General features: G+C 43.7%; 1 long non-coding RNA gene across 1 annotated transcript; it reads left to right on the top strand.

Moving 5' to 3' along the window:
• Positions 1-11,602: 11,602 nt before the first annotated feature.
• LOC128325741 (uncharacterized) lies at positions 11,603-14,098 on the top strand. The gene is made up of 2 exons (XR_008307579.1): positions 11,603-11,813; positions 13,631-14,098. It is a non-coding gene; the product is annotated as an uncharacterized LOC128325741 (long non-coding RNA).
• Positions 14,099-20,931: the final 6,833 nt, after the last annotated feature.

Here is a 20,931-nt window from a genome sequence, read left to right as displayed (position 1 = left end):
CCTCCCCACAACAAAAATTTAAATGAGTTAGTCTTCAAGCTTCCCTCTGTCTGCACCCCGTCCCTCTGTGTAGTCTTTGAGAGTAAGTTTGCTTGAGAAGTGAGCGAGTGACTGGCAGGCAGCTCCAATGGGATAGGTTGTTACATACTTTCTCGTAAAAATAAATTCTAAGTCCCGGAGCTTCTTTTTTTTTTTTTAAGAATTTGCAATGAAAGGTTGGAAAACTCAAACTAACTGTAAGCAGGTGAAAGCTCATCTATCACCGGCCATTTTTGCCATATAGGAATAATATCTGAGTAGGGGAAGCACTACTAAATGTGTATGCCATCATCAATTATGAGTATATGGTTGATAAGTATGGTCAATTTGCAGCAAGTGGGCGTCAACATCACCTGTTTTTGAGCTCCCTATGAAGCATTGAGCTTGGCCACCTGCAATTCCTCTGAAGTAGCATAGTTCTGGGGCACTGTTCAGGAAAAAACAAATGCCCTCCACTGTCCAATGCCATTTTTTCTCACAGTGCCCCAGAATAACACTATGGCAGCTCTATTTGGGGTGGGAGGAATGGACAAAACCAGTTAGTGGCTGTCGTGCTGCTGTAGTTGAAAAAAGAGGGAAACAACCGCAGCTGCTGCCAAAGTAACCACGCACCTGACCTTTAGTGGGGTCCACCAGACAGCACTGGTGGCCTCTTCAAACCTCAAGTCAAGCTTGCATTGACTTGTGGAATAAAATGTTGGCCCCTTCATTTCTTCTCTTCCATTCTAGACACAATGTAGACTCTTTAGCAAACACAGCTTTGAAAGAAGGGGATCTGTTTCCAAATGAAGATTACAAATTATTGACAGCAACAAGAAGCCACAATAAAAAACATCACTGGTCCAAACATGTGAACAATATGTATCCTAGCACTTCACATCTAAATCTATTTGAGAGAATTTCTGTGAAGAATGTTTGTGAGTTGAGATTACAAACTGCACAGCAAGCATGTTTTCAGGTAAATGTAAGTTACTACCAAGAAGTTGACAGCTGTGAAGTTTAAGAACTTGCATTTTCAGACAGACACTTAGAAGTAATTTCCCCATGGGAAGATTAAACAATGAATTAAAGCATTGTGATTCCAAAGCAGTTTGCTGAGCTAGAGAAGTTTCCTCAGAAGCAATTTACTGTTTACAAATATGCAAGAAAAGTAACGGAATAATAATTAACAGGGAACTTTACAAAGACTTCACTTTTTGCTGAGAGTTCTATTACATCTGTGTAGCAAAATAAAAGATGGCAAGTTTTTGGCAGCTTTCAATAAGAACAGAACTCTTCTCTGTTATGTTGCTGAAAGAGTCTAACTTTAAAAAGAAATGTTTCTTTCCCCCATGGATATACACTTTGAGTGCCTATAGATGCGGCAAGTATATTTATTGTAGATTTTTAATGCATCCTTAGCCACCTAATGGCACAGCGGGGAAATGACTTGACTAGCAAGCCAGAGGTTGCCAGTTCAAATCCCCACTGGTATGTTTTCCAGACTATGGGAAACACCTATTTCGGGCAGCAGTGATATAGGAAGGTGCTGAAAGGCATCATCTCATACTGCGTGGGAGATGGCAATGGTAAACCCCTCCTGTATTCTGCCAAAGAAAACCACATGGCTCTGTGGTCGCCAGGAGTCGACACCGACTCAATGGCACACTTAAAATGCATCCTTAACTGGTTTAGTTGAAAATGAATCTGAGAGGGGCTGTAAATCAGTAACAGAGCACCTACCTTGCATGCAGAAGGTCTCAGGTTCAGTGCTTGGCATCTCCAGGTAGAACTGGGAAAGACCCTCCCTTGCCTGCTTTCTGTTGGAAAACACTGAGCTAGCTGGGCTAATGCTCTGACAGATGCTACTAATAAAAGCCAAGAACTACTTGTAAGTGAATTTAACAGAAAACTATGAAGGAGTTCCATGTTCATCTATTTGGAATTGTGGTGTAAGCTTTCTCTAGGCAGTATCTTATGAAAGCAGCTTCAGAAATAATTAAAGTACATCTAGACTTTCATTTAGCATGGCACTTCCTGTCAACTGTCAAGCCGCCAACTCCCCCCCCCCCCCCAGTTTACCTGTCAGGATCCTCAAGCATCCTCCTCCTAATTGGTGAAGAAGTGGATATATAGTGGTGATTTCACACTAGCTGTCTCATCTGGAATCTTTTGCTCATCTGGAATCTATTGTTCACTCACACTTTCTAGAACGTGCACATGACACCACTGGTAGCCCATTCTTTTGCAGTATTTTCAGAGTAATCCTCCTGTGTTTTTAAGACCCAACTTGTGGCAACTTTGTGACTATAAATGTGATTAGGTGAGCCTGTCCAGTGAAGCACTACAGAAGCTCTTCAAGAATACTGTCCGTTCAATGAAAAAGCTGCTAACTGGTATTCTCAAGGTTGTACCCTCTGGTGATGAACTCATCATGGAGAACAACTGACTAAGTTACTCCATGAAGATTTACAGAAAGTTGGTCAAGCAGGCATCACAATCTCGAGTGAGAAAAGTCATCTGGGAATTTCCAGTAATACCATACCCATATTACCTTTGCATCAGGTATCTACCCAGGAAATGACAAAGTAAGAAAGTAATGAATTGTACACAGTAAATAGTTGAGTGGTTATAAGCATTTACTAGTCAGTGTTGAAATTTTACTGCGTAAACTATGCATTGTCTTGCCTCTTGCCTAAGGCATACTTACCTCTGTAGGTCTGTTTCTATGCTGGGTCCTTGGGGTGGAATCAGTCTTCAGTTCTGTTGATTGGTTGTTTTATCAGTTCAGTTGGGTTTGCTCTCCCCCTCTCACATAAATGGCTCTTACCTTGTTAGCTAGTGTTAAGAAGTGTTAAGAAGTATTAAATAATGAAGATGTTGTTTCTGCAACTAAAGTTATGCTTCTTGTTTAATTCCTTATATTAGCTGATCTCGCACAGAGCATCTGTGTGGCAGTACACTCCCCCCACCTTCTGCCCTACTCCTCTCCCCCCAAGCCCTCTGCCCCATTCCCTTCCCCTCCAAGCCTTCTGCCCCAGCTTGCTCCCTCCTCCGTTTCCCCCTCTTTCTCTCTCTTTTTCTCTCTCTCATTTGTGCCCCCCCGCCCCCACCTCCACTTTTTAGCCTGCTTGTGTTTTCCCTGCTGGCCATTGCCACCACCTCCTTCCTCCAGTCCCTGGTGTCGGGCGGCCAAGCGTTCAGCCGGCTCCTTCCTGCACAGCCCTCCCTCTAGAGAGCATCTTCCGAAGCAGCCAGCTGTTTGTCTCTGCCCAGCCAGGCTCCACCGCTTTCTCTCCCCTCAGCTTCCCCACTCCCTTCTGCCTCAGTCCCTTCAGTTCTCCTCTCCACTTGCCTGCTTTCCTTCCTTCCCTTCCCTCCCCAAGCAGCCACTTCCCTACGCGGCCAACCGCTGCCCAGCCAATCTGGTGCCTCCACCGCCCAGCCAATCTGCTGGGTTGCCAGGACGCATCCCCACAGAGGCACGTCTATGAGAATTAATATAATAGATATGAAGGAATCACTCTGCAACAATCAGACCATTAAAATGCTGTTTGGTTGATAACACTAGTACTGCACTGTGAATATATGATCAGTTCATCATTGAAGTAGGCTGAATGGATTGAGTTAACTCACATTTCAATCTTCAAGAACAATTGACCAGCACTCTATCTTATCTGAAATATGAACACAGGCAGTCTAAGGATCCCTTGGAATAAAATTCTAAGCTATAAGCCTGGATCTATTCAGGGAGTTAAAAAGATTGGGGCTTTCAGGGATGGAAACAATATGAACAACTCCTTCAACTGCCTAGATGTAGCTAACAAGTTCATAAACTTTATAGACACACCTCAGATAGTGTTGGCTCAAGTAATGAGGGGTGTAGCTATATTTGAACAAGGGTGAACAAATGTCCCTGGGTCCCTGATAGACAGGAGTCCCATCAGTTAAGCGACAGCTTGCTCTTTGCTCTCCTCCTCCTACCTCTCTGAAGAAGAAGAGAGGAACTACTCTGGAACTAGTGCTGAAATTTGGAGGGGGAATAATCTGGCCAAAACTTTAGCTACACCTTATCTTTTAAAAATCAGTTTGAAGTGAGAAAATACATACTTCTGGGTACTTCCTGTCATATGTTTACAGAACTAAAAGTGGCTTGCTTGCAAGGTTGATACTGTTGGCAGTGGCGCACCTAGACAATCTGGGCACCTGGACTGCCCTGCTGTGAGGCCTCCTGCCGCCATGAGCTCCCTCACTGCTGTGAGGTCCCCACCACCACTGCGAGCCCTCACCACCACCGTGGGCCCTCCTTCCTGCTGCCTCTGCAAGGCCAAACTATCATGGGCTTCTGACACTCTATTCTAACTGCACAGTCACACCAGAGCACCTCACAGTTCTCAGAGGCCAAACAATCAGGATCAGAAGCTGCTCCCACTCCAGATGCCACCAGGAGGGAGGCCTGCTTGCCTCACCCCCCCCCCCCACCGGCCATGCACATGGTGGCTAGAATATCAGTGGTTCGGCCTCACAGTGGAGAGGAGGGCTTGTGGAGGGGGATCGTAGTGGTCCCAGGAGGCCCCCTGGGCTTTGGAGGCCACGGGCCAGGGCCCCAAGATCCGGAGGTAAGAGCGCATCTCACTGTTGGTATCTCAAGCATCCAGTTTGCTTAATTATCTACTAAACATGTTGTTATACCTGTTATTAATGTTATATACATTAAAGGAATAAAATTTTATATATATAGTGAAACACTTCGCAGTGGTAAAATGCCCAGCTGATTGCTAAAGTTACAATATTGAATAACTCATGAAACACTTCAAAAATGTTAAAGGCCCGGCTGATCACTGATCTGCTAATACAATTTAAGGGCATTCTTAACAGGAATGAGTGATAATTTCATCAAATATATCCTTTTGAAAAGTATGCCTTTTTATGTCCAGTTAATTGATATGAATACGGATATGATGACTACTTATATACTGTTTTTCAACAAAAGTTCCCAAAGTGGTTTACGCAGCTATAAATAAATAAATAAGGATGGCCCCCTGAACCCAAAAGGCTCAAAAACTAGAAAAGAAATGCAAGGCAGATACCAGCAACAGCCACTGGAGGGGTGCTATGCTGGGGATAGATATTATTAGTATTAGTATTTATTTACACAGTCAGACAGGTGTTATTGATTGGTTTGTTTTATCCAGACATCGAGTCCTTCCCAAGGACCTGGGATGGCTGAATTTTATTGCCAATGTTGTTGCTGTTGTTATAGGTATCGTCGCAGAATATAAGCTGTTCCCAGTAAAGCTGCTTTTTGTAATTGGCTGATGGTGATTTCTGTGGCCCCTATGGTGTTAAGGTGCTCTTCAAGGTCTTTTGGAACTGCACCCAGGGCACCAATTACCACCTGGATTATTTTGGTCTTTTTCTGCCACAGCCTTTCAATTTCAATTTGTAGATCTTTGTATTTGGTGATTTTTTTGATTTTTTCCCCTTCTATTCTGCTATCCCCTGGTATTGCTATGTCGATTATTTTGACTTGTTTTTCTTTCTTCTCGACTACAGTTATATATGGTGTATTGTGTGGCAGATGTTTGTCTGTTTGTAGTCGGAAGTCCCATAATATTTTACATCTTCATTTTCTTCAACTTTTTCAATTTTATGGTCCCACTAATTTTCGGCTACAGGTAGCTTTGTATTTTTTAATATATTTTTTGTATAACATGTTTTTATGTCAAAGGAGAACTCTCCTTTTTTTTGCAGGGGGGAGAAGGCACCTTACACAAATGATCCCCTCCCCATTGCTGACTGTTGATTCAGTAATTCTGACAACAGGAAACTCTGAGGCTTTTTGCCTTTAATCAGCATCTGCCCTTGTGCTGCTCTCAGCTAGTAAGAACACAGCTGGAAAATGCATCTTATGAGGAGAAAGCAATCAACAATGTTTTAAAGATAATAGTTTCTAAAAGTCTGTTTGAATCCTTTGGAAGAATTCAAAAGAGGGAGCATCTTTTATGCATTCATATTGCGCACCACTGCAGGCTCGAGATAATAATTCTATGGTGAATTGGATATATGATATATGTTTCTAGAGGCATAAAATGATTTCATTCTCCAGAAGAGAGGTGTAGAACATAAAGGTGCCAAGTTTAATCTGATGTTTATCTTCAAATCAGTACATGTACTATTTTAAACCTACTCAGATAAAAAAATAAACAAGAAACATGGAGTCAGTGCTGAGTGGCATTTTGGTTGCTATTAGCATGGTTTTGCAGTGAAAAATGAAATAAAAAAATTTCTTCCCCAATGGAATAAAAGCAGCCTTTATTAAGAGCAGCTTTAGACATCATTGGAAGAGCCAATAAGTGGATGTTCGAGAGCCTTATGCTTCTACTCTTAATGTTCAAATGGGATGTATGAGCTTCAGATGAATATATAGTTGATGCATCTACTCTACATGAATTTGCCTTTGGACATTACAGTGGAAGCCAAAGAGCAGAAGTGTGAGATTCATAAACCCACTCAAGGCATTCAAAAACTAGGTACATTGTATGGGAAAATGAGAGCGTGCTGAATAGCCACACCCCCTGCTCTCTTGTAGAATCAAGCATTGACCTCTCGGAAAGCAAGAGTGTGACTACAGCGTGCATCTGTAATGGGGGCATGGCTTCTCAACAGAGGGGTAGCAAGGTTGGAGTGGGCCCTGGCACAAAAAGTGAGCCTCTGCCCTCCCACAGACTTGGGATAGGCAGGAGCCCCTGAAACAGCAATAGAATCCAGAAGAGAAGCTTTGGTTTGTGCCAATGGGTATACAGGGCATGCTGTTGCAAGGGGGGGGGCAATTCTGATCAGGCCTCCTCCTCACATTTGCTAGTTTAATGAAAGGGATGGGGAGGGGAAGCAAGCACAAATGACATGTTTAGCATCACATTTCATTTAACTGTCAGTTTCTACAGGATAGTTATCTAATGAAATAAATTCCGAACGTTCCATGTAGGTGTTCTTTGACACAAATATCTCAGCATATAAAAATAATGCATTAAAGTCGCCCTCATATATTGTTGGATTACAACTCCCGTCATCCCCAGCCACAGTGGCCAGTAGTTGGGGATTCTGGGAGTTGTAGTTCAACATCAGCTGGGAGGCTGAAGTTGTACAGCCCTGTTCTAAAACATCCTGCACATCATGTCATCGGAGATCAGATCATATATTAAATAAGACATTGGTCTAACCCTGTAATGACATTCTTACAATGTGCTTTTAATTCCCCCCCCACACCCCAATATTATTTTAAAAGTTGTAATTATTACATGCTTTGCAGCAGCATAAAGATTATGATTCACAGAGTGTGTAATTTCTAATACTTTGCTATGAAAATGCCATCTGGATATTTAGCTACATATAGCGGCTGCATACACAAAGAAAGTGTTCCTGATGCACATTAACAGTAACTGAACATATGCCAGCCATGAGAAAGTTATGCACCATATGGAATGGTTTCTGATGCTAAAGAAACTTAATTTACAAAGCTGCTTTAAACATTTATAGAATGGAGTCTTTTTAACCCCTACTACATATTTATACTTCTGCTTAACATTTCATCAATTATAAAAATATGCATCTCACTCATTTTTTAATATTCATTGTTATATTTGGGGCTGTAAGGGTGACTGGGCAGTTTTTCCTGGTTACACCTGCTGAGCTTGCTGCTCAGCCTATATAGGAGGACTGCCAGTGGTGGCGGGCCTGCCACTGGGGGGGGGGGGTCGCCACCGAAGGGGGTTGCCCCTTTGGGGGAGCCACTTCAGGGGAGAAACGAGGGCAAGGGCTGGACACTTTGTCCAACCATTTGTATAGAGGGAGGCATTCAATAGTGGGGCTTCTGTTTAATCAGTTTTAAGTTGTGCTGAGGTTGGGTTGAAGTTGCAATGTGTGTGGGTTAGTCTGGAGATGGGGAGGCAGGGAGTGCCTTTGTTGAATGTGGGGCAGCTATTCCGGTGGTGGGGGGGAATAGAAGAAGAAATGTTGGCAGGTCAGCAGGCTGTTCCAGGGGAAGGGCAGTCAGAAATCTAATAGCTGTCCCCCTTTCCGGCTGTCCTGCCAGCTCTTTGACCTTGGGGAGCACTGCCAACATCCCACATAACCTTAGCTTGCTCCTCTGCAATGCCAGGTCGGTCCAAAATAAATCAGAACTATTCCATGATTTGATCATGCATGAAGGGGCTGACCTGATGTGTATTACTGAGACTTGGTTGGGGGAGGCTAGTGGTCCAGTTTGGTCCCAGCTTCTCCCGCCAGGATATTCTGTAGAGGAGCAAGTGAGGGGATGTGGGCGGGGAGGTGGAGTGGCTGTGATCTATAAGGATGACATCTCCCTTACCAGGGTCCCTGTTAGGGTATCAGACCATATTGAGTGTGTGTACTTGAGTTTGGGGACCAGGGATAGATTGGGACTTCTGTTGGTGTACCGATCGCCCGCTGCCCAACAGAATCCCTTACTGAGCTCACGAACTTGGTCACGGAACATGTGTTGGAGTCTCCCAGACTTTTGGTGCAGGGGGACTTCAATGTTCATTTTGGGACCAATTTGTCCGGGGCAGCTCAGGAGTTCATAGTGGCCATGACGACTATGGGCCTCTCCCAAGTGGTCTCTGGGTCGACGCATATTGCAGGTCACACACTTGATTTGGTCTTTTATTCTGATCAGGGTGGTGTTCCATGGGTGGGGACTCCTACGATCTCCCCGTTGTCATGGACGGACCACCATCTGGTTAAGGTTGGACTTACAACCGCTTTCCACTTTCGCAGGGGCGAGGGGCCTTTTAGAATGGTCCGCCCGAAGAGGTTATTGGATCCGGTAGGATTCCAAGAAGCCTTGGAGGGATTTAATGTTGGCTCTGCTGGTGATCCTGTTGATGCCCTGGTTGAGAACTGGAACTTGCTCACCAGGACAGTAGACATGATTGCTCCTAAGCGTCCCCTCCGACCTGCTTCAAAATTGGCCCGTTGCTATACGGAAGATCTACGGGGGCTGAAGTGGCAAGGTAGGCGACTGGAGCGCAAGTGGAGAAAAACTCGAATCTGACAGATTACGACATGGAGCACATTTAAAGATCTATGCTCAGGCGATACGTGCGGCAAAGAAGAGGTTCTTTTCTGCCCATATTGCCTCTGCGAGTTCACGTCCGGCGGAGTTATTCAGGGTTGTGAGGGGACTAGTATCTCTCCCCTCTCCCTTGAACCAGAATTTGGAAGCATCAGTTACCCGCTGTGGTGTGTTTAATGAATTTTTTGCAGACAAAATCTCTCGGATTCGGGCCGACTTAGATGGAGACTCCACAATTAATTTGATGTCTGAACTGGAGGTGTCTGACAACTCCTCTTATACGATTCGACTGGATCAATTTCAGTTTGTGACTCCTGATGATGTGGACAAGCTGCTTGGAGCGGTGAGGCCTACCACTTGTCCTCTTGACCCTTGTCCAACATGGCTTGTTCTATCTAGCAAGGAGGCTGTTGTAGGCGGCCTGGTAGAAATCATAAATGCTTCTCTGAGGGAGGGCAGGATGCCTCCTTGTCTTAAGGAGGCAATTATTGGACCTCTTCTAAAGAAGCCTGTGTTAGATCCCTCAGAGTTGAGCAATTATAGGCTAGTTTCCAATCTCCCATGGCTGGGCAAGGTAATTGAGAGGGTGGTGGCCTCTCAGCTCCAGGTGGTCTTGGAGGAAACTGATTATCTAGACCCATTTCAAACTGGTTTTAGGGTGGGCTATGGGGTGGAGACTTCCTTGGTCAGCTTGATGGATGATCTCCAATTGGCAATGGACAGAGGAAGTGTGACTCTGTTGCTCCTCTTGGATCTCTCGGCGGCTTTTGATACTATCATTCCTTCTGGAACGTCTGAGGGTGTTGGGGGTGGGAGGCACTGTTTTACAGTGGTTCTGCTCCTACCTCTTGGATAGATTCCAGATGGTGTCGATTGGAGATTGTTGCTCTTTAAAATCTGAGCTTAAGTATGGTGTCCCTCAAGGCTCCATACTCTCTCCAATGCTTTTTAACATCTACATGAAACCGCTGGGAATGATCATCAGGGGATTTGGAGCTGGGAGTTACCAGTATGCTGATGACACCCAGATCTACTTCTCCATGTCAACTTCTTCAGGAGTTGGCATATCCTCCCTAAATGCCTGCCTGGAAGCAGTAATGGGCTGGATGAGGGAGAATAAACTGAAGCTGAATCCAGATAAGACGGAGGTACTTATTGTGCGGGGTCAGAACTCTAGAGATGATTTTGATCTGCCTGTTCTAGACGGGGTCACACTTCCCCAAAAGGAACAGGTTCACAGTCTGGGAGTACTTCTGGATCAACATCCCTCCTTGGTTTCTCAGGTTGAGGTGGTGGCCAGGGGTGCTTTCTATCAGCTCTGGCTGATACGCCAGCTGCACCCATTTCTTGAGATCAGTGACCTCAAAACAGTGGTACATTTGTTGGTAACCTCCAGGCTGGACTTTTGTAATGCGCTCTACATGGGGCTGCCTTTGTACATAGTCCGGAAACTTCAGTTGGTTCAGAATGCGGCAGCCAGGTTTGTCTCTGGGTCATCTCGGAGAGACCACATTACTCCTTTGTTAATGTAGCTACACTGGCTGCCAATAGGTTTCTGGGCAAAATACAAAGTGCTAGTTATAACTTATAAAGCCCTAAATGGCTTAGGCCCTGGGTATTTAAGAGAGCGTCTTCTTCGCTATGAGCCCCACCGCCCATTGAGGTCACTTGAGGAGGTCTGTCTCCAGTTGCTGCCAACTCGTTTGGTGGCTACACAGAGATGGGCCTTCTTGGCTGCTGCCCTGAGATTGTGGAATGTGCTCCCTGCTGAGATACAATCCTCCCCATCTCTGGCAATTTTCAAAAAACACCTGAAAACACATCTCTTCAACCACACTTTCTCAGCTTTTAAAAACTTGTTTTTAAATTGTTTTGGCTATTTAATTGTTGTTTAATGATGTTTTTAATTGTTGATCATTGTTTTTATGATTTATAATTTTTGTTTTAATTATTAACTGATTTTAATGGTGTTTTAATGTAAACTGCCCTGAGCCTTTTGGAAGGGCGGTATAAAAGTTTTAATAATAAATAATAATAAATAAATAAATATTTACTATGAGTCCCATTGCCCATTGAGATCATCTGGAGATATTCATCTGCAGTTGCCAGCACATTGTCGGGTGGCTACCCAAGGACAGGCCATCTCTGTGGCTGCCCCGAGACTCTGGAATGCAGTTCCTGCTGAAATAAGAGCCTCCGCATCTCTGACAACTTCCAGAAAGTTTCTAAAGACACATTTATTCACCGAAGCGTTTTAACTAGACTTGTGGTTTTAAATTGTTTTAAGATTTTAATTTCTGCTTTAATTTGTTTTATGTTGCTGTAAACAGCTCAGGAACGCAAGTTTGGTGCGGTGTACAAATATAATCAAATAAATAAATATATAGATAGATATGCAACACAAAAAGTAATCTTTCTTATGTTTCTTATATTAAGAACAGATCATTTCAAGGCAAGCAGAGAGGCGTGTCTGCAAGAACTCAATAAAGTACTGTATGTATTCTCTTAGAGGATCGGGATAGTTTTGTACCACTGCCATCATAGAGCTCTCTTTTACTTAGGATAAGTACCATAACAGCCTTTTTAAAAGCCATTGTAATGTTGGGGTAATGTCAAAGGAAGTGTTTCCTCTAGCTAGGATGGCCAACTAGCTTGCTCCTGAGCCTTAACAGAAGTTTGATATGAAGAAAATCAGCAGGTATGTATGTATGTATGTATGTATGTATGTATGTATGTGTATGTATTTAGCTGATCCTTCAGAATGTTTACATGTTCAATAGGAATTTTTTTAAGTAGCTGTTACATCTAAGATGTCTCATGGTTTCTGTGGTCTACCATATGGCTCACTTTATGTGAAAAAGGCAAATTACATGCTCAGGATCATTAGGAAGGGGGTTGAAAATATTATAATTCCAAGGTTTTATATTATTTTTAAGTATTTTAATTGGTTTTAAATGATTCTGAATTGTTTTAAATTTGTTTTCACATTGTTTTAAGTAGCTTGTTTTAAATGGTGTTTGCCTTTTTTTTAAAAAAACCTTGTTGTACACCACCCAGAGCCTTTGGATGGGGCGATATAAAAATGTAATAAATAAATAATAGATAATATCATAATGCCCTTATAAAAATCTATGATGCAGCTATATTTGGAGTACTGTGTACAGTTCTGGTCACTGTATATCAAAAGGGACATTATAGAACTGGAAAAAGTGCAGAAGAGGGCAAGCAAGCTGATCATGGACCTGGAGCACCTTTTATATGAGGCATCTGGGGCTTTTTAGATTGGAAAAAAAGATGACTAAGGGGAGACATGATAGAGGTCTATAAAATTATGCATAGTGTGGAGAGAGTGGAGAGGGATACTTTCCCCTCCTCACAACACCAAGGGGCATCTCAGGGGTGTAGCTATAATTGAGCAGATGGGTTCAAAGAACTCGGGGCCAGCAGCTTCTGTGGGCCGCCCCCCACCCCCCAGCTCCAGCCTTCAATATTTTCTTCCCTCACTCTGCCCTTATCTCCCTCACTCCGCCCTATCTCCCTCACTCCGCCCTTTAGGCATTGTTGCTTCTTTCTTCTCTCCTCCCTGCAGAGCAAGATGGTCCCTAGATCACTCTGGTGGCAATTGGGAAGGGAAGGGCCACCTCAGCTGGAACATGGTTGCTGGATGGTGGCAGCTCCCCAGCCTATCTCTCTCTTTCTCCTCTCCTCCCCTCAGAGCAAGATGGTCCCTAGGTAGCTCTGTGGTGGCAGTTAGGAAGGGCGGGGCCACCACAGAGCTACCTAGGGACCATCTTACTCTGAGGGGAGGAGAGAAGAGACAGACACAGGCTGGAAACTGCCAGCATCCATGTTCTAGCTGAGGTGGCCCCTCTCTTCCCAACTGCCGCCACAGAGCTACCTAGGGACCATCTTGCTCTGAGTTGGAAGGGAGTTGGAAAAGAGGGGCCACCTCAGCTGCAACATAGGAGCTGGGTGCTGGCAGTTTTCTGGATGATGGCAGTAGTCATTCTGCACCCCAGTTGACCATGTGGGGTGGGATACTGCACTCTTGCAGAGTTCCTATTCACTTCACCAGGGTTTGTAGAACACGACTTCCAAGTGGGCTGTGCCCACAGAGCAAATCAAGTGGCTGTTAATCATTAGCATTCATGGATTCATGGAAACATATGTACATCTTAAAAACAACTAGCAAGGATATTTAGCTTCAAATGATGCAGCTAGGATGCAAAGGTTTAAAGAATGTCATTTGGAACACAAGCAGGTGGTATGTGTACAGGATAACAGAGGCCCATGTCTTTAAAAAACAACAACCCATAACAGTAGGTTAAGATTCAAAGAACAACAAATTGAGATCCAGTGCTTACGCTGACAGTGTAATATGGGTCAATAAGAAAAGTTAAAAGATCTTCTGTTTTCAGAGCTATTCACAATCAGTCTCTCTATAATATCTGTATTGATGTAAACCCCCAGGGAAATGTTGACATAATGTAAACTACTTTCCACTTCGTTTAACAGGCAGAAAATCATTATGTATGCTGTGTGCTCCTATCCATGAAAGAGCAGCACCTTGAATACAGCAACAAGCTGGGAACACCATATTTTCTTGGGATAAATGACATCTTATTATTTTTCTATTGTGATCGTCCCTTTTATGAATGTCAAGCTACAATTTATAAATTCAGTATCGTGAATAAAAATGTATCTTGCAGCTGGCTACCTCATCAAGGAAGAAAGCAAGAAAACACCCACAAATGCTTGTTCACAGGCTGCTGTTCTATAGTTTGCAACAGTTGTTTTCCATTTTAACAGTGTTTTGTACAAATGAAAGCTCCAGCAATCTTTGTGTGTGGGTTGGAGAAATAATATTTTCTATATTTTACTTACATGGGAACACATTCAATGGAACTCTCTGTGATTTACTTCTGCATAAATATGCATGATTTTACTGTAAATCTCAATGAAATCAATAAAATGTTACCTGTCTATCTGTGTGCAGGTCTGCAGTTTCAACATGTATCTTTTTAAAGTGAAGATTTTCTGAAAAATTTAAGTCATCGTGAAGCTGCTTTGATAATGTAAGAACCACTTTCCAGACTTAATTTCTGCCTTAGCTTACTAGATCTCAAACACTCACAGTTCATCATTTCATACTTCAAAAGTGCCAAAAATGGCTAGGTAGGTGTTCTAGATAAATTAGACGTCCTTGAGTCCAGACTTCCAACCTAAATGATAAAATTAATGATGGTGGAGATTGATGTTCATATCAGAGCTTGCTGCTTTGAAAATAAGTTCAAATCACCATTGATACGATTCAGGGTGCCCCTATTGTACCAGCCTCTGAAAAAACTACAGTTCACAAAAGACCTTTCATCTTTCCCAGGTTTGCAGGGGAAGAAAGAAAAAACTGAAGCTACACTGAAGCAACCACTGCTTCTTTGCCCCATGAGTGAAAATAAATAAAAGGCTCTGCTAAGCCTTCCTGGAGCATTCCCAGACAACACGCTTTACCATGGGTTTACTGAGAGGCTTTACTGTGTGTTCAAATTTGTCCAAAAAAACAACCCCAAACCCAACACAAAAACTGTTGTTGTTTTTTTAACCCTGGACATAAATCAGGCTAGGCTCTAACACTCAATAAAAAACCTGAATCGTGTATGAACTGCTCCCCAATATCTCGCACAGACTTCAGCGTAAATCTGGCTGATATGTGAATGCATACCCTCCATTCCAAGCTAAAAGCCCTATCTGGAAATGCTCCTGGTAAGTATCAAACAAAAGTCAAGGGACTGGCAGGTGGGAAGGTGGAAGGGAAATAGGCTCCAATGTCAATGGCTGAATCAAGGCTGAATTGACCTCGATTTAACCAATTGTATTGAATTGGGCCAGTTTGATTTAGCCCCAATTTAGCGGTCATAGGTTTGAATTACCTTAGGAATAGAAGTAATGTGTTTGGTTTGATTCTGGTGCAAACAGACTTCTTCTGATGGTGCAGACTATTCACCCTAACTTCCTTATGTCTAATTCTATCTATCAGGGTTTCCTTTGAAGCCACAATGTTGCTCCCATGCCATCCCTCTGGGGCTTGTTGCTCTCAAAGCAGGGAAGGAGAAGGTTCCAGATACCCTCTTCCTCCTACGCCCTGTGCCTCAGTTCTACAACCAGGGCAGAATAGTTATTCCCTTTGAGCACATCTCCTCCTCCTTAGCACAACCTTGATTAAGCTAAATAGCCTAAACCTTCTTGAAGCCTTTCTCATTTGCTTCCCCTCTGCTCCTTTTCTCAGGGCTTCTCTCTGGCTGGTAATCCAGCCGGCTTCCCCTTTTCCCATCTCCAGCTCAGGCATCATTTGCAGAGGCAGGAAGCTCTTTCTCCTCACTGTCCTGCCTTTGAGGATGTTCTTCTAGCCACTGATCTTCCAGAGCTGGTGGGTGACAGCTTTGGATGTGTTTGGCATTCACTAACCTTCCTTTTCTCATTCCTGTGAGTTCTGAACAGCTTTTTGGTCACTGCAGCTGCCAACATTCTCCAGTTTACTTTCCATTGGGAAGAAAATGGTGACTGGATTTCAAACTCCTGCACAAGCTAGGTGGATAGGGGGAAAATGGCCAAGAATGCACACTGGAATCCATCCAAGTTAGAATGCATCCACTGAAATGCATCCAATCGCAGATGTCTGTCAGCTTTGCACCATTCTCAATAAGATGCACATTCTGATTCACAACTGGCATGCCTAGATCTGAACTGAGGTGTATAAAGGCAAAGCCTGATATTCAACAACCTAGAAAAACAAGAAACATGCCCCTTCTTCCCTTTTCAAACTGTACAGGCACTTGCAGAAAACATGGCAACAGCAAAAAGAAAAAGAAAACTATGACACAGCCATTAATATTATGTGAACAACAGTGGCCAACATGTTGCTCAGTGTAATGCTAGAAGTTCTGAACCACCCATGTGGGTATCTTAAAAATAAACAAACACCCACCAGCAATCTTGTGCAAGAGCAAAAATACTTAAACTTTGAAACATTTTCAATTAAGTAACATTGTGAAAGTGCTATCTTGTGAGTTTAAATATTTTTACCTATGTGCTCTTGTGCAAGACTGCAGCTTTTTAAAATGCCCACAGTGGCAAGGGCATGCCGTGTGTGTGTGCCAATGCTGCTCAGAGGCTGCAGGAAACAGTGCCGCAGCCCTACACAACCTTTTGGAGAGTGGCCACCGCTGCTGAAAAAGTGGCAGACAAACAGGTAAGGATCACCTTGCCTGCTTTTGAAGGGAACTGTTCCCCACTCCACCAAGTTGGCTTGAACACCGGCGCTCAAGTTGGTTCGGTGTTTCCCAGAGGAGGCGCCAAATCAGCTCTTGCACATCCCTAGCCCCAGGCTGCACATTGTTTCTAAACAGCCATATAACCTGACCCACACCTACTTTTGTGACACACACCCCCCAAATACTTTTAGGCTGGCTACAGACCTGGTTCCCAGTAATGTACCTTAGTAGGTGCAGAGTCTCCTCACATTTGCCTACTGAGCTTTAAAGGTTTTAAAGTCCCATAGAAGCAGCAAGGACATCTATTGCTTAGACAGGCAGATCACTATGCAGTATCTGAACCAGTATCTTCTGGTTCAGAATGAGTTTGCTGTCTGCAGCCAACATTTATTTTGCCTAATTTTAATGCAAGTGATGAGATTTTTTTTAAAAAAAACCCAACTACTGGGGACATAAGAATAGAAGCTATTTTTCTGACATACACCCCCCCCAAATCTATATCTTTTTCCTATTAAAATTGAGCTATATAGGGAAAGGTATAGCCCGCTTCTTTTTTTGCTTGAGCTGACTGCCTCATTTCCCCTTTCCAGAAATGAAACTGAATTTGCTCGCTTTAACACTTGTAACAGGATTATGCTTGAAGTGATACAATAGCATGTAGCACCACAAAGCTAGGTGCTATAAAAACATAATGACCTCTTGCCTAATCTTCAAACTGTCATTCAAGTGCTCCTGTAACAGCAATAATTTGATATTCTGCAGTGTTTTTTTTAAATGCAATCCAATGAATTTTTATTGGAGACACTCTGACTAAATAGCTATGCAGTAGTCATTTTGGGGGAAAAAGATGTTTAACTGCAGCCTTTAAATGAATTTGCACTCAGGAACATTGGTCTGGGAAGGAAGGAAGAACCTCTTGATGCTTTTTTTTATCATTGCGAACACATTTTCAGTACTGAAGTATATTCTTCTGTTTATTCATACAATTCTCAAGGTCACTAAAACATTTTTATGCCCTGATCCTATCAGCTTCTGTACTGTATTGGAATGGTACCCTTGTTTTGGAGGAAGCATATCAATTCAAATGTACAAGGGCAACATATTTAGCAACAAGTCTGTGCAAATGTATCATCTTACAAGCTTAGAAAGACTATCTGCTCTCATCAGATTTTCCAGCTCCCATGGGGCTTCATATTGTTAAATGTGCAAGAGTTCTTTTATTCAAAATGCACAATAGAGGTGTGCACCTAAAAGCATTTGTTTTTTGAGCTCCATTCCCATCCCCCCATAGCCCTCATGGTATTTTGTTCAGGTTCCATTCGGACCCTGCACTGTTCATTTCTGGACCCATTTTATTTTTAGATTCTGCCCCCCACCCCCTGTCATCACCAATTCACCTTTGTTTTTTTAACACAAACAAATTTCAGTTTTACTGTAGCTATTGCTTGTGCCACAGTGGTAGTAGGTGCAACATGCATCTGCCTCCTGGATGACGTCTTGAATACCCATACTGCTGTGGGATGCAGAGGCATTTCTTCATTGGATTCCTATTCATTTCCAGGCACAATGCTTTGTGTGCCCTTACAGTTCAGGACCACTGTCACCATATTTACATACTTAAAGTTCAGGACCAGCCATATTTGAAGGACCTCCTTGTCCTATGTGAACCTGCCTAAATACTGAGATCTTCAGGAGGGTCTCTGTTCTGGGTCCCACCGTCTGCAGAAATATGGTGACAGTGACCTGGGATAGGGCCTTTTTAGTGATGGCACCTAGGTTATAGGATAACCTCCTCTCAAGAGGCTTGGCAGACTTTCTCTGAGTGATGTGTCTCTTCAGATATTTTCTGCCTGCTGGTGCTTTATTCTGTCATTTATGAATCCACTCAATTTAAAGCTACACCTCTGTGTCTAGACAATCAGTTTCCTCGGGAATCTCTGGAGTTGAGTCAACAACTTAACCTTAACTTTTTTTTTTTTTTAAGGAAGTTAAATACTGGCTGGTAATTATTCAGTGTGGTGGGATCTAGGGAGGGCTTTTTCAGCAGAGGATGGGCAACCAATTTAAGACAGTGTGAAATTATAGCCTTAGAATTTACTGCCCTCCCACTCACTTGGCCAGTCAACACCCACCCACCCACTCACCCACCCACTCACCCACCCACCCATGCTGGCAATTTCTATTAACTAAGAAAGGCAATGTCAAAATATGAACATGAATGAATTTCCAGGAATCCTATTCACATCCAATAATCAAAGACAAGTAGGTGCTGATGGCATTTTGTGCACTGTTGATTTGTGTTTGGTTCATTGAATTGCATTTTAAACAGCAAGATCATTCACACAACCAAAAGCACTGGGGGAAAGGAGGGCTGGAGGGGGGAGGCAGGAGCCTGCTGGCCTTCCCCCATGTTGTGAACAAGCTCCGTTCACCCCCCTCAAACACTCCTCTCTTAGAAAGAGAGAAGGAAAGAGTGAACAAGCCTGTCCCCAAGTAGCCAAAACACTGTCTAGGTTCTTTTCATTGCCAAGGTCACGTGCAATCTGGGTTTGGAGAGGAAAAGAGGTGTCACAAAATTCTATATTTTAATAAGCTTTATTTCTGGCAATTGGTTACATAGTCAATAGTATGAATCAATAAATGCAAGCAAATCAATCAAGCAGTTTCCCTGTGTAGTGTAATTAAACAGTTATATCAGTTTGAAGCTAAAATAATTTCTTCAGCTCTTAATTGGTGTTGTGTGTGGGTGTCTTATCTCAACAGATATTCTAACTAAGGCAAAAGCATTCAAAACTTCAGTGCTAAGAAGCGGCTGGAGAATGGGTGGACAAAGGGGGGGGGAATGCCAGTTCAGGCTAGAGTGAAACAGCAGAAAGAGAATGAAAGAGGGAGGCAAAGGGGGGAGCGTGTGTGTGAGAGAAAGCTGAATCATAGAGATGCTGACAGGTAACCACTGAGGGAGAGAGAGAAATTCACTGGAGACTGGAGAAAGGAAGGGGAAGGAAGGTGGAGGGGAGATTGAGCAGAGATTGAGTTAGTCAGAGGAAGCAGGACCATAGGCAGTGTTTGTTGTTGGAGAGCCATAATTACTGGGTTCCTGTAAGACAGCTTCTATGTGGATGATCTAGAGTATGAGGCTTGGGTACGCAGCTGTTTTCACCCCTCAGGCAGTTCAGGCAGGGTGATTAATTTATTGAATGGAAGTCCCTCTGACCTCAACAGACTGGAGCCATTTTCAATCAATCAAGAGGGGATTCCTCTGCCCAGGCTTTGCAGCCATGGCACAGGGTCAAGGGTGAATAGCCTGCTAGACATGGTTTGCCTTCACAGGACAAGAGTTACACGCTGCGCCTCCCCATGGAGTGAGAGCATGTATGTCTCGCCACCATTAGGCGACCGGGTTCAAAGAACCTGGGTTGCTGCCCCTCAGGGGCCATACCTCGTGGCCCTGACATGCCCCTGCGTCTCATGTCAGATGCGGCTGGGTCTGGTTTAGCTCCTGAATGGGGCCACATGCCCCTGTTCAGGAGTTAAACGGCCAGTGCTGCATTCACAGTGCAGCGAGGAGCAGCACTCCCTGCCTTAAAGGCAGGGAGAGCCACTTCTGGCCATGCTGTGAACGCAACGCAATCTAGCTCCCAAACAGGGCTGTACGGCTCACCCTTGCATCTGATGCCAGATGTGGGGGGCGGGGTGAGCGGGACTGCCATGGTGGATGGACATGGGCTGCCACTGGCCTGGCTCTGCTACTGGGAGGGAGTCTCCCTTTATACTTTTTTCCAGGTTTGTTATCCATGTCTTGTATCAGAGACAGTCATATCATCTTCTTGATGTCTCCAGTCGAGTGTCAATAGCCCCTTTCCCACCAGATCGTCTCTGCCTATATTTGTTCAAAGAGCCTGGTGTACAGGTCATTTCCTGACATTTGTTTACTGAATCAGATGGAGCTGTTTCTTTTTGATGTTCTCAAAACATCCCTGTCCCTCTCAAGAGTGACAAGCCTGTGGTCAACTTAAGGCAGACTTGAGGCACCTCTCTGGTCCCAAGAAAGTGTTAGTAAGATAAGATGCGCAAACTTTCCACAATTAATTGTGTGTGTATGAGGTACCCCTAAAATACGCAGGTACAGTTATCTATGCGTTACTTCCTAAGGCCTTCTAAATGTGATTGCTCTTAACATTTGCAATTTCAAGCTGAATCTCATGATTATCCTTGGTTGGCATAGCACAATGCATAAACATAATTCAAACCAGAGATGGGCAAACTTTTCCCCTCTGTCAAACCTTGAACATAGAATAAACAATTTCATTCAGTAACTTTGGTTCAACAGAGCCTAAGCTCAAACTGGTCTAAGCTTAGCCTTTGGGGCTTTCAGTGCTGGACCAAATTCCACGATGGTACTCGCAGCACTCACACCACTGGAGCTGTTCCTGGGCTCTGCAGTGCCACACATCTGGATGACTGGTGTGAGCACTCCAGGAGTGGTGGGAGTGAGCAGGGAAAGCAGAATGGGTCCTCCTACATCCCACAATCCCCAAGGAGGATGGT

The sequence above is a fragment of the Hemicordylus capensis genome, chromosome 5 (assembly GCF_027244095.1).
Source record: "Hemicordylus capensis ecotype Gifberg chromosome 5, rHemCap1.1.pri, whole genome shotgun sequence".
Classification (NCBI taxonomy): Eukaryota; Metazoa; Chordata; class Lepidosauria; order Squamata; family Cordylidae; genus Hemicordylus; species Hemicordylus capensis.
This window is presented reverse-complemented; position numbering and strand designations above follow the sequence as displayed.